Raw genomic sequence first — 14,829 nt, forward strand, 5'->3', positions numbered from 1 at the left:
AGGGTGAAATAGTTACTGATGTAGACAGCAGATCAGTCTCAATCAGGTGTGGGGTGAAATTTATTAGGCACTTAAAAGATTTGAGAAATTTAAAACAAATTCCAACTTGCAAACATAATACTTATTGGTGCTAAAATGTATGTATATAAAAAATCCTGATGGAAATACACAGACAGCAGACAATAAAACTTGTTGATTAAATGTATAAATTAAGATAACGTATTAATAAAAAGGTAGCATTTACTCAATGATTAGCTCAAAGCAAATACAAAGAAATTTTTATTTTTTACATTTATTTATATAGCTTTGATACTTCATGAAACAACTAATACTAAACTAACCAATGTAAGTAAAAAGTCCTCAAACAATCACTGAAGACAATAATACTATAAGAACAGAAACAAAGTACAAATAAAATAATAATAATAATAATAATAATAAAAAGTTAAGTAAGCAATGCTTTTTAGACAGTTTTCCAGTAAGGTCTAACAGCAGTATTCAGGTAAATAATAGCCCACAAAAGAAACTGAATGAATGAATCAAATGTAAAAACAGCTTCAGTCTCGCTGGCGTCACATGAAAATATCTCTGATTTTATGGCCCTAAATGTGGACTCGGGGCGTCCTGTGTAATTCAGCTTCTTGGTCAGTTTCAGTTCTGGTCACATTATCACTGTTTGATTCACTCTGAGATCCTACAATGTCATGTTTGGACTTTTAGAGAAGAACAAAAGCTCCGTGAAGGAAAGGTATGGAATGCAGCACAATAATCACTTTACATCAAACCAAACTCCAAATTGCAAATGAAATTAGATTAATCGCACAGACCTAAACCATGAGTGAGATCTCTCTTCTGGACTTCAAATAGCAAAAACACGTATCCAAACAAACTCTACCGGGTTCTGGTACCATCCCTACTTACAAGAGAAGCAGAGGAGGATCGTTCAGTACATCTTGCATCTGCATTTTATAAATACATCATAATGAAAGAATAACTACTTGATTTAAAAACAACTATGAAGAACAAAAAAATAAATAAAAATAAACGTCAGTTTGAAAGTATTCCTGAACAAGAACGTTTTGCACATGTAAAAAAAATAAAAATAAAAATAAATAACACTACTTCGCTTCATATAAAGAGTAAACAAACTACAAGTGATGAATGAAACTCATTAAAGAAAAAAAAAAAAAGATATAATTAATATCATGACGCAAAATGAAATGCAAGAATAAAACTTTTAGATATTGTTTTTGGGGAGGAACTCCATCTTTGAGTTGATCTGAATCTGACAGGTTTCTCTCCAGTGTGGATCCTCTGGTGCCGCTTCAAATCTTTAGCTGTAATAAAAGTCTTCTCACACTCAAAGCACATATAATCTCTCACACCAGTGTGTATCTTCTGATGAACTTTTAAATTTTGACTTTCAGGTGGCTCTTCAGGCCTGAAGCCCACAGAAATGTTAGTTGAAACTGCTGGTCTTGAAGATGAACTTTATTCACTGTGACTTTAGATGATGTTTCTTTGTTAGGACAGATTTATACAGAAGAGATTTTATTTCTTGATACATTATTGTGTCATGTTTGATGAGGACGCGACATCAGACCTGAAAGTGTTGGATCTGAAGATGATCTACAGACTGTGAATCTTTTTTGTATGTCTGCATAGATGAGATGAACGACCAAATCTCTTCCCGCATGCAGTGCAGTGATACGGTTTCTCTCCAGTGTGGATCCTCTCATGTGCTTTCAGGGATCCTAAACGACTGAATCTCTTGTCGCAGTGTGAACACTTGTAAGGTTTCTCTCCAGTGTGGATCATCTGGTGCCGTTTCAAATCTTTAGCTGTAATAAAAGTCTTCTCACACTCAAAGCACATATGATCTCTCACACCAGTGTGTATCTGCTGATGAACTTTTAAACTCTGCAGATGATACACCTTGCAGGTGATTATTGCAGATGAGCAAACACCCTAAAAAATGCGTCTTGCAGATGTAAATGCAGACGTCAAATAGATGTCTCAGAGATGTACGTGTGCTATCAGGGACTAACGGTAGAGATCATCAAAAAAGCGCCAAATACTAATTAAAATGACAAAACATCTCTAAAACAACACAATCACAGAAAAATAAGGGTGAAACAGTTACTGATGTAGACAGCAGATCAGTCTCAGTCAGGTGTGGGGTGATAGTTTATTAGGCACTTAAGCTTTATTGAGAAATTTAAAACAGAAAATCCAAAATGCAAACATAATACTTCATGGTGCTAAAATCAAATTAATATATATATATATATATATAAAATCCTGATGGAAATACAGTCAGCAGTTGTTGATGAAATGTATAAACTAAAAATAACGTATTAATTCAAAGGTAACATTTACAAAGAAAATACAAATAATTAGCCAAGTAAAAGTGAAAACTAACTTGATTTATCTCTCATTACTGGCTACTATTGAGATAAATAATAGCCTACAAAAGAGAACTGAATGAATGAATCAAATGTAAAATCATTTTCAGGCTGGCTTCACATGACAGAATCTCTGTGGACTCGGAGATCTCTCTTCTGGAATATGAATAGCAAAACCACATCATAGAATCTATTGATATTATATAGAAATGATTAATGAGACAATTTACAAGATACCATTAATGTAACAATAATAAATGATCATTTTATTAAAGTGTATTTTCTTAATTTCTCCAGCACCCAAACATTCTACTGGGTTCTGGCACCATCCCTACTGAACAAGAAAAGCAAAGGAGGATCACTTGCAAAGCTACAGTACATCTTGCATCTGCATTTTCCAAATCCATCATAAATGTAAGAATAACTATTTTATTTAAAAACAAGTTAAAAATAAATGTTGGTTTAAAAGTGTTACAGCCTCTTCTTCAGCTTCCAGAACAAGAACGTTTTGCACATGTAAAAAAAACACACAAAAAAACTTTCCTTTATAAAAGAAAATAAACTTTATTCACTGGGACTTTAGATGATGTTTCTTTGTTAAGATTTTATTGCTCGATGCATTATTGTGTCATGTTTGGGGAGGACGCAACGTCAGACCTGAAAGTGCTGGATCTGAAGATGATCTACTGACTGTGATTGTTTTTTTTATGACTGCGTAGAGAAGATGATTGAGTGAAACTCTTCCCGCATGCAGTGCAGTGATACGGTTTCTCTCCAGTGTGGACCGTCTCGTGTGATTTCAGATGTCATAACTGACGGAATCTATTGTCGCAGTGTGAACACTTGTAAGGTTTCTCTCCAGTGTGGATCATCTGGTGCCGTTTCAGTTGATCAGATGTAATAAAAGTCTTCTCACACTCAAAGCACATATGATCTCTCACACCAGTGTGTATCTTCTGATGTACTTTTAAACTCTGCAGCAGTGAAAAACTCTTTCCACATAAAGAACATGAATGTGGTTTCTCCTTTGAATGAACTTTCAGGTGATTCTTCAGGCTTGAAGCCCACAAAAATGTTTTTCCACATTGATCACATTCATACAGTTTCTCTTCAGTGTGGATGTTCATGTGTTTCTCAAGGGTTGATGAATCTGTGAAACTCTTCTCGCACTGATCACATGTGAACGGTTTCTCTCCAGAGTGGATCCTCATGTGAATCTTGAGACTCTGTTTGCATGTCAAACTCTTTCCACACTGAGTGCAGATAATTGATTTTCTCTTCTTTAAAGGGGTGGTTTACTGCGACTTCACTTTTTTCATTTTAAATAGTGTGTAATGTTGCTGTTGGTGCATGAACAGTATCTGCAAAGTTGAGGCGCTGAAAGTTCAACGTAAGCGGAGATATCGTCTTTTAAAAATCAGGAAGTTTAATGCCTACAAAAATGACTCCTATGGGACTACAACGAGATACTTCCCGGGTTGCATACGTAAAAAACCCATCAACCCCTCCCTCCGGAACATGCAAAAAAGGGGGCAAGGCCATGTTCTGCGGCTTTGTCGAAGAGGAAGAGTTATAGTGGAGAGTTGTAGCCGTGCCGTCGAAACTGTGTTATTTTCACCCAGCTGTCAGGTCTTCTGTGTTCAGGCTTCCTATGGACGCTGTAGTTCATCAACAATGGTTAAAATTTATGTTTGATTATGTTCCTGATAATTACAATCCTAATTTAGCTCTCTGTGCTGCGCATTTTACGGAAGACAGCTTCCAGAATCTACACGAGTTCAATGCCGGATTCACACAGAAACTATTACTAAAACATGGAGCAGTTACAACTTTAAAACCAGAGGCAGCAGTTGTTGGGCCACAACCTGTAAGTAAGATTTCATAATTTTAAATGTATTTGCATGTATAATTTCAGACGTAATGTTTTAGTTTTATCAAGGTCGTAAACAAATGCCAACTGGCTTTAGTAGCCAGTTAGTTAAAGGCGATTTCTTGTGTCTATGACAAACGCGTACAAACATTTTGGACGCGAATGTGTAATTATGTACTAATTTTGTAAATGTATTTTCCATGTATACTTTATGACGTAATTTTTCGATTTGATCAAGACCGTAAACACAAGCCAACGCTGTTTGGTTATAGTGGCCAGTTAGTTCGATGCTATTTTGTGTGTATAAGACAAACGTGTACAAACTTCAAAAAATTATATGTAATCACAACAGCAAACTTCATTCAGAAACGTTTTGTAAGAGCCGTGCTTGCGGAAGTTCTGCTTGACTCTCTTCATTACTGCTTTCTGGGTCTGATTCTGGCTCAAACTGATACGGCAATATTGACACCATTATTTACATTTGACCGGAGTACATGCGACTGTCGCCCATGGAGGTAATGGGCGTGACGTTTCCGGACAATGTGCAGTACGCAGTTTAGCCAATCACAACACACCAATCACAACTAACCAATCTGAGCCCACTGCCTGTTTCTGAGGGAGTGGTTTCAGAGAATCAGGAAGTCAACCGGTCGTTCAAATGACAGAGGAGAAAGCTGCTCACAATAAAGGTGAAATATATGAAAAATAAGGCGTTTTTTAACAAACGAAACACGAAGACATGTTATATTGCACCCCATAAACACAATCAAGCAAAGAAAAAAAGCAGTAAACCACCCCTTTAAATCTTTCTGTTTGGTTTGAGAGCGACTCAAAGTTTTTTCTCCAGTTCTGACATGATGTTTCTCCTCTTCATTCAGTTCCTCCTTCTCCTCGTTTTCTTCAGTCAACTCTGAAATTAAAGTATTTCATTTTCAGTAAATCGCAGAATGTTTTTGTTGTTTCTGAAATGGTTTTGATCATTTTGATGCATTTTTATAAATTATATGTCTCTGAAACTTTCCTGGAGTTAGGTACATTGTTCTTTCATTGATTGGGTCTTTCTTCAATTGGGGTGGCAAATGAGAGGCAGAATTTGTAAAAATGCTTGTTTGTTTTTTTTGTAATAAAATATATTGCTATGCATTTAAAATTAGTTTAAATGCTATATCCATTCAAATGAAAGCTTAAGAACATTTTGATTTTTAAATAATTTCAATCAAACACTGGTGACAAAGCCACTTATGTCTATGTCATTTTGAAGTAGCACCACAGACGTAATTATAACACCACAGACTTTACATTGCAAGTTACTAATAGGTTCTGTGGTGTTACCAGAAAAGACAGTAACACCACAGACAAATCGGCATGAATATAGACTTTTCTAAAATGGAGGCTGCCCTCATGATGATTTCAAGATCAGGGGACATTTTGAAAATATTAATAAGTATGTATTGATCAAAATTTTGATTAAAATATGTAAAATCTGCAAGTTATCAATATAACACCACAGACACTAATAAAGTGCGACATGAAATTGTCAGAAGTTTAGCTAAATTTAAGAACATTATTAAGAAAGAATGAAAGAATGTATGAAAAGGCAATGCAGAAAAGCTGAGCGGATGTGGCGGAAGACAAAACTTGAAATTCACTATAGCATCTATAAAGACAGTTTTCATGCTTTCAATGTGGAACTAGCCACAGCCAGACAGACCTTCTTCTCAAACCTTATAAACAGTAACTTAAACAACTCTCGCACTCTTTTTGCTACTGTGGAGAGACTGACAAACCCCCCAAGTCAGATTCCCAGTGAAATGCTCTCCGACAGTAAATGCAATGAGTTTGCTTCCTTATTTTCTGAGAAGATCACAAATATCAGAAAGGAGATTGGCACATCCTCAAGTTATGCAGAGGTCACACAGATTCAACTGCAATTTCAAAAAGAAGAGACTATGTCTGTTTTTGAAGCAATTGATAGCAATATTTTGAAAGAAATAGTACAGCACCTTACATCGTCAACATGCTATCTTGACACACTTCCCACATCTTTTTTCAAAAGTGTGCTTAACTGTTTAGAAGCAGATCTCTTAGAAGTGGTGAATGCCTCACTTATTTCTGGGACTTTTCCAAACTCCCTGTAAACTGCAGTTGTTAAGCCCCTTCTGAAAAAGCGCAATCTTGATAACACAATGTTGAACAACTATAGACCAATATCAAATCTTCCTTTCATAGGTAAGATTATTGAAAAGGTAGTTTTTAATCAGTTGAACAACTACTTAAACTCAAATGGATACCTGGACAATTTTCAATCTGGTTTCCGAGCATATCATAGCACAGAGACTGTGCTTATTAAGATAATAAATGATATTCGCTTCAATTCTGATTCAGGCAAAATATCAGTGCTGGTACTACTAGATCTTAGTGCTGGTTTGACACTGTTGATCATAACATACTTCTAGAGAGACTGGAAAACTGGGTCGGGCTTTCTGGGATGGTACTCAAATGGTTCAGGCCATACTTAGAAGGGAGTACTTATTATGTGAGTATAGGAGAGCATAAGTCTAAGTGGATGTCCATGACATGCGGAGTCCCACAAGGCTCAATTCTTGCACCACTCTTGTTTTGCCTGTATATGCTCCCACTAAGTCAAATAATGAGAAAGAACCAAATTGCCTATCACAGCTATGCTGACGATACCCAGATTTACCTAGCCATTATCTCCAAATGACTATAGCCCCATTGACTCCCTCTGCCAATGCATTGATGAAATAAACTGTTGGATGTCCCAGAACTTTCTTCAGTTAAACAAGGAGAAAACTGAAGTCATTGCATTTGGAAACAAAGATGAAGTTCTCAAGGTGAATGCATACCTTGACTCTAGGGGTCAATCAACTAAAAACCAAGTCAAAAATCTTGGGGTGTTTCTGGAGACAGACCTTAGTTTTAGTAGTCATGTCAAAGCAGTAACTAAATCAGCATACTATAATCTCAAAAACATTGCAAGAATTAGATGTTTTGTGTCCAGTCAAGACTTGGAGAAACTGGTTCATGCCTTTATCACCAGTAGGGTGGATTATTGTAATGGTCTCCTTCCAAAGAAGACCATTAGACAGCTGCAGCTCATCCAGAACGCTGCTGCCAGGATTCTGACTAGAACCAGAAAATCTGAGCATATCACACCAGTCCTCAGGTCCTTACACTGGCTTCCAGTTACATTTAGGATTGATTTTAAAGTACTTTTACTCGTTTATAAATCTCCAAACGGCCTAGGACCTAAATACACTGGAGACATGCTCACTGAATATAAACCTAACAGACCACTCAGATCATTAGGATCGAGTCAGTTAGAAATACCAAGGGTTCACACAAAACTAGGGGAGTCTACTTTTAGCTATTATGCTGCCCGCAGTTACAGCTTCCAGAAGAGATCAGATGTGTTAAAACATTAGCCACATTTAAATCCAGACTCAAAACTCATCTGTTTAGCTGTGCATTTGTTGAACTGATTGCACTATGTATAATCACTTTGTGTTCTTAAATGTTTTAAATTATTTTTAAATAAATTTTTAAATCACTTTGTTTTTATTGTTGTGATTATTATTATTTTTAATTTCTTGTTATTATTATAATTTTTAATGACTATTTCACTTCCTTTTATGTAAAGCACTTTGAATTACCACTGTGTATGAAATGTGCTATATAAATAAACTTGCCTTGCCTACTCCCCATGCACCCCTCAGATCATCCAGCACCTGCAGTGACCTTTACACACAGGAAGTAGTCCAAATAGCATTCCCCCTTTTCTTAAAGTGGCAAAATCCATTGTTGTAACATCACTGACATGAATTTGGGGGACTTTTTTCTTAAATATAACCAAATATGTATTTTTTAAAACAATTTAATAAAATTGTACGTTAAATAAAATCTATATTCACAATATAACCACTTTATTTGTGTTAAAATGTTATATTGTTGCGATTACATTCCATGATACCTCTCTAAGGTATGGCGGAAACATGCATATTTTGTTACAAATGCAATCTCTAAAACTCAATTAAATATGTATTTTAAAACAAAAATGTAACTATTAATAGTGCACAAATTGTGTTTACCCTACAGAATGCAAACATTTTATAATTTATTGGTATTTAAAGTTTATTTCAACTGTTGCCACCGCAGGGACACCACTTGCCACCGCAAATGAAGAATGACCCGATTACTTAATTATTATTAAGCGTTTTAAAACATTTTTAAACATTACATACACAAATCCCATGTTTCTTTAGTGAGAAATTATTAATATATTAAATCAACTCCACAAGTTTATAGAAAGTATATACAGTGTATATATATATACATTTTTTTTTCCCTATCAAAACAAATCAAATTTCAACAAACAAAATTTATAACATTATTGTTCTCCAGCCTCACTGATGAAGGATGAAGAATAAACACCAACCTGTTTGTTTTTCAGTGTGTTTCATTCTGCAGGGTTCTGGATCTCTCATGTTCTCTCTGTCCTTCAATAAACTCTGTCTCTGCAGATTTCACTTCTTCCTGATGCTCTGATGCTCGTCTTCACTTGTAGACTGATGGGAATATTCCAGCATTTATTACTGAACTGCAGTGGGAGGAGCTTCACTGAAGGTGTGAAAACTTTACCACTTCAAAAGGTGCAAACAAGCTGTGTACAAAAACACGAGAAAAATGATTCCAGCACTACTTTTGATGAAGGAGACATTATTACTTAAACAATACCGATGCGTTTCGGCCTAAGAGCCTTCCTCGGGGTATTCAACACACATTGGGCCTCATTCATGAAACATTCGTAAATATAGGAGTAAGTTCAGAGTAATTTCCGCGTAAAACGGACCTTCCCAATAACTCTCCTCAGGATTCACAAACACTTCGTAAACGTACGTCCGATTTGATAGTTAAGTGTATGTTAATGAATTGTGTATGTTAATGAAAAAGTGACAGTGACAAGCCCCAAAGCGAACTGGAGCTAAAAAAAAAGTTATTTTAAAAGCTCTCAGTCTCAGCTACAAAAAAAAAAAAAAAAAAAAGAGCAAACGAGCTTGTAAAATATTATAATGGCAGTGCATCAAAATTCAGTGTCATCAGTTTGTCAAAAAGAACACAAAACGTTTTACGCACCATTTACACCTAGGGGCGTCGCACCTGCACTTTTTCCGCAGTTCCCTATCAAGTTCGGTCTCTCGACACTGCGTAGCTTACGCTTGGGGGTAATCCCCCTCCTCCCGAAATACTGAAGCCTTATTGCATCACGCCGGTAAATCTTACCGACCAATGACGCTCGAGCGCTCGAGCTAGGGGCGGAGTCACCCACTATATAGGTCGACATCCAGCGTCATTGCCCCAGAATCTTTCTCCTTCACGAAGCAAGCATCGAAGACTTGAAAAAATTTACTCACCGCCGTTAACTCTTCTCGCCGTTGACAACGCCCTAAGAGGACGCCATTCCTTTTTAGTTCCCCTTTGGCGATCCGGCAAGAAGACAAGATGTCACTTAAGGAGTGCTGTGCATGCGGGGGCCCAGTTGAGCTCCCTGATGCACACGACGCGTGTGTCTTCTGTCTGGGCCGAGCCCACGCAGAGGCCGCGCTGGATGGGCCTGATTGTCCTTCCTGTGAAGAAATGTCAGTCAAAACCCTCCGGGCCAGGATTTCCGTTATCCTAAACTGCGCACCGGCTAATCCATTGCCTCCGCCCCCCGTCGCCGTCGAGCCGTGGGAGGAAAGGCCGAGGCAGCCACTTGCAGTAGGCTCCTCCGATGAACGCATGCCCCCCAGAGACCAGCTCCCTTTTTCCCAGAGGTCCACGAGGAGGTCTCGCGGTCTTGGCGCTCCCCCTATTCGGCCCGAGCCCAAGCCGCGGGATCGCGTATGCTCTCCTCTGTCGACGGAGCCGACCGCTGGGGCTATACTAAGCCGCTGCCCGTCGAGGAGGCAGTTGCAGCACACCTGTGTCCGTCCGCACGTGGGTGGAAATCTGTGCCATCGCTTCCATCGAAGCCGTGCCGTACCACAAGCCACATCGCGGATAAGGCTTACATGGCAGCCGGCCAAGCAGCGTCTGCGATCCACACTATGGCCGTTCTCCAGGCTTTCCAAGCCAAAATGCTGCAGACGTTGGATGAAGAGGGGCCGGACTCTGCCGCCTTCAAAAAGCTGCGTTCGGCCACTGACTTGGCGCTCAGAGCCACGAAAAAGACGGCCGTTGTATGGGCAATCTCGTCACGCTTCAGCGGCATCTTTGGCTGACGTTGACCGACATGAGGGAGTTGGAAAAAGCTCAGCTGTTGGACGCGCCCATATCCCCGCTCGGCCTTTTTGGGGATGCTGTAGACTCGTTTTCTGAGAAGTTTCTGGAGGCCCAGAAGCAGTCGAAGGCGATGAGCCATTTTTTGCCGAAGAGAGATCGGTCCGCAGCGCCTCCGCCACGTTCCAGGTCCTCTTCTTTGCAGCGTCCAAAAAGGCGGGAACGACTGCCGCCTACTCCTTCCCATACTAGGGCGAGGGTGGACCCGGAGCCGGCCGTGAGACCAAAAGCGAGGCAGTTCCGGTATCCAAAGAAGATGGGACCCCGTCCCTCTAGTGCTGGACCAGATCCTCAGCAGCGTTCCTGACGGGATTGGTCCGAGGGGGAAGCGGCCGTCCGGAGAGATGGACGACGGGCCGCTTCGCAAGAGAGTTCATCCTGCTGTTTTTCACCTGCCTGTCCCCTTGCATGTTGCAGGCGACAGGGGGAAATGTTTGTTGTCAATAAAGCTTGCACAAAAAAAGCACAAAACAAACACTGTTCGGCAAAAGAGCTCTTTTCCCCCTCAGAATTTTCCCCAATCGCGCGTTATGAGCAGAGTCCCGTTTCTGAGCGGCGCTCTGCAGGGAGCAAGCCCCACGCGCCCTCTCAGTCTAAGCACGAGTGTTCCCCCGGCTCATGCTGGCGGTCCAACCGGTGCGGAAGACGTATACGATGCCCCTCTGGTGGTGGGCGGCTTCCTATCATCAGACAACGAGCCGGTTCAGACGCGTCACGGGGCGCTTCTACCCCTTTCTCACTATTTGGACGCGTGGCGCACGCTTCCAGGAGTGTCAGAATGGGTGCTGAACACAGTTTCGAGCGGGTATACGCTTCAGTTCGCACGCAGACCACCCCGCTTCAGCGGCGTGAGGATGTCAGACGTGCAGAGCAGGGACGCACCAGTGTTGCGAGCAGAAATTCTCTCTCTCCTTGCAAAACAGGCGATAGAAGAAGTCCCCCCAGGGAATATGGAGTGTGGCCTTTACAGTCGCTACTTCCTAGTCCCCAAAAAGGACGGGGGGCTTCGACCTATTCTGGATTTGAGACCACTGAACCGCGCGCTCGCAAAGCGCTCGTTCAAGATGATAACAGTGAAACAGATCCTCGTGCACATTCAGCCCGGGGACTGGTTTATCTCGGTGGACTTGAAAGACGCCCATTTTCACATTCAGATAGTCCCTCGTCACAGGCGCTTTCTAAGATTCGCGTTCAAGGGCAGAGCTTATCAATTCAAAGTTCTCCCTTTCGGCTTGGCTTTGGCCCCGAGGTCTTTTACGAAGTGTATCAATGCAGCGCTTTCCCCTCTCAGGCAGAGTGGAATTCACATCCTGAATTATCTGGATGACTGGCTTGTTATAGCCCAGTCACGGGATACACTGGAAAGCCACAAATGTCAGCTTCTAGAGCATCTGAAGCACCTTGGTCTGACGATCAATATGCAGAAGAGCAAGCTTCGACCCACACAGGCCATCGCATTCTTAGGAATGGATTTGGACTCGCAATCTCACCTCGTTCAAGCCAGGGAGAGTAGTGACTCTGAAATGCTTTCAGAGGTTGTTGGGCCGTATGGCAGCAGCAGCTGTGGTGTGTCAACTCGGGCTTCTGCATATGAGACCACTTCAGCTATGGCTGAAATCCGGGGTGCCAAACAACGCGTGGAAGAACGGTCAGTTTCGCGTCTTGGTGACCAGAGAATGCATGCAGACGTTAGCCCCCTGGCTCAACACAAGGATTTTCGAGCAGGGAGTCTCGATGGGCAGAGTGACTCAGCAGAAAAATTGTCACTACGGATGCGTCATTGACGGGCTGGGGAGCCCTTTGCGACGGCAGACCGGCTTATGGCACTTGGTCGAATGCGCAAGCGAGGTGGCATATAAATTGCCTAGAACTGAAGGCAGTATTTTTAGCTTTGCAGGGCTTTCTTCCACTGGTAAAGGATCGACACGTCCTGGTTCGGACGGACAACACGACGGTGGTATCCTATATCAACCATCAGGGAGGAATTCGTTCACGCTCGCTTCAAAGGCTGGCAGAACGTTTCCTCCTTTGGGCGGACAGAAAGCTTCTGTCGATCCGAGCAGTTCATGTTCCAGGCAGCCAGAACTGCGGCGCAGACATGCTGTCCAGGGGTGGTCCAGTTCACGGGGAATGGAGACTGCACCCGCAGACCATCCAGCTGATTTGGAGCCTGTTCGGAGAGGCGGAGAACGACTTGTTTGCCTCAGAGGAGAACGCGCATTGCCAGCTGTTCTTCTCGCTGACGAACGCACCTCTGGAGGGGGATGCTCTTTCGAGTCGCTGGCCCAAGAAGCGCAAATATGCCTTTCCCCCAGTGAAGGTTATGCCGCTAGTGCTGCAGAAAATCAGAGAGGAAAGGGGGATGGTGCTTCTGGTTGCGCCGAACTGGCCCAATCAGCCATGGTTCCCGGAGTTGATAGAGCTTCTAACGGCTCCCCCGTGGCCGATTCCGTTACGGAGAGATCTCTTATCGCAGGCAAAGGGCTCGGTGTGGCACCCCAGACCGGAGCTATGGAACCTGCATGTTTGGCAAGTCAGCGCAGAGGGCAGTCACTAAATGTATCTCAGCGAGTCTTGGATACAATTGCTGAAGCCAGAGCCCCGTCTACCAGGCGTCTGTACAATCTGAAATGGAAAGTTTTCACTTCATGGTGCATGTCGAAGGATGAGGACCCAGCCAGCTGTGATGTGTCTGTCATTCTATTGTTTCTGCAGGAATGCTTGGATGCTGGACGCACGCCATCTACTCTAAAAGTGTACGTGGCTGCTATTTCAGCTTTCCATTCACCTATTTTGGATCGTTCAGTCGGTAGGCATCATCTGGTGGCCAGCTTTTTAAGAGGAGCGCGGAGGTTGCACCCCTTTCGTTCTAATTTGGTACCAGTGTGGGATCTGTCCTTAGTGCTTAGTGCACTTTCTGAGTCACCCTTTGAGCCGCTGTTTTCGGCAGAGTTGAGAGTGCTCTCGTTTAAGACAGCGCTCTTGCTTGCCTTGGCATGTGGTAAAAGGGTGGGTGACTTACATGCACTGTCTACGAACACTGCGTGTATGGAATTTGGTAAGGATGACTGTATGGTCATCAAATTTGGTACCAAATGATTTAATAGGCCCTTTCGCACCGCAGGAACTTTTTCATAGTACCCGAACTAATTGTGGAACTGCCCACTTTTTGGCGTGTTCGCACCGCGGGAACTAGGAACTGTTTTAGTTCCCGGAACTCCGTTTGGAGGAACTAATTAGCTCCTACTTCAGAGTAGGGTCTAAAACAGTTCCATAGGAACTATCGTGACGTAAGTGTACACTGATTGGCTAAACGCGTACGAAAACGCCCTCACCCGCCATGATTTAAAACACTGTGTAAACATACTGTGTAAACATCGCATCAACTTATATTTCGCAAGAATGGAGAACAGCGATAGATGGACGGACGGACGGACGGACGGACGCTGAAGTGCAGGCACTTTTGAACATTTTGAACTCCTTTCCGATCTTTCAATCGCTTGACGTATAAGTTACGTCGTCATTCCATGTCCATTATTGTGAACCCCGCAAGACACAACAACAACACAGCTCCGATCACAGCGTCCTCCATCCTCCTGTTGTTAACGCTGTTGTTCTTTGTTTTCGTTGTTGAACGCCGCGCACAAATGTCGTTGCTGTCGACCGGCTTACGTCACTTCTTAGTTCCCACTGTCGGTGCGAATGCAACCCTTTAAATGGTACTGGGAATAGTTCGCGCAAAATCATCCCAGTACTTTAGTACTGTACTTTTAGTTCTGGAACTAAAGCGGTGTGAAAGGGGCTAATGTGAATCGATACTCGGTAGTACCAACGCAATTCGGTCCGTACCCTTAAAAGTACCGAGTTCGGTACCCAACCCTAATATTTTGTTCTTAATATATGTTGTTTGTATAATATATATTGTTTGTATATCTGGAGTTTGTAACAAAAAATAATTTCCCCCTGGGATTATTAAAGTATTTCTGATTCTTTAGCAAGTCTACTGTTGTGTATTTTCACAACAAAGTTTTGACTTATGTTCTGTGTGTTCCGAGTGTGTTTTTATACTTTTCTAGTATCACTCATTTAAACGGGAAGCTTTTATATCTTGTATGATATACCTTTTTACCCTTCTGTCATTGTATTCATCATCTTTATCAAACAAACCACATCCATCCCCCACACTTTTGAAAAGCTTGCTACGCCCCCAGGTGA

General features: G+C 41.7%; 1 protein-coding gene and 1 pseudogene across 1 annotated transcript in view; both read right to left on the bottom strand.

Moving 5' to 3' along the window:
- LOC131530176 (gastrula zinc finger protein XlCGF7.1-like) overlaps nucleotides 1–14,829 on the bottom strand; it is a 44,834-nt gene that overhangs the window by 17,562 nt on the left and 12,443 nt on the right. The gene's annotated exons all lie outside the window — the stretch shown is intronic.
- On the bottom strand, nucleotides 269–10,076 carry LOC131530969 (zinc finger protein 501-like; annotated as a pseudogene).

This window comes from Onychostoma macrolepis, chromosome 22 (genome assembly GCF_012432095.1).
Source record: "Onychostoma macrolepis isolate SWU-2019 chromosome 22, ASM1243209v1, whole genome shotgun sequence".
NCBI classification, from domain to species: domain Eukaryota; kingdom Metazoa; phylum Chordata; class Actinopteri; order Cypriniformes; family Cyprinidae; genus Onychostoma; species Onychostoma macrolepis.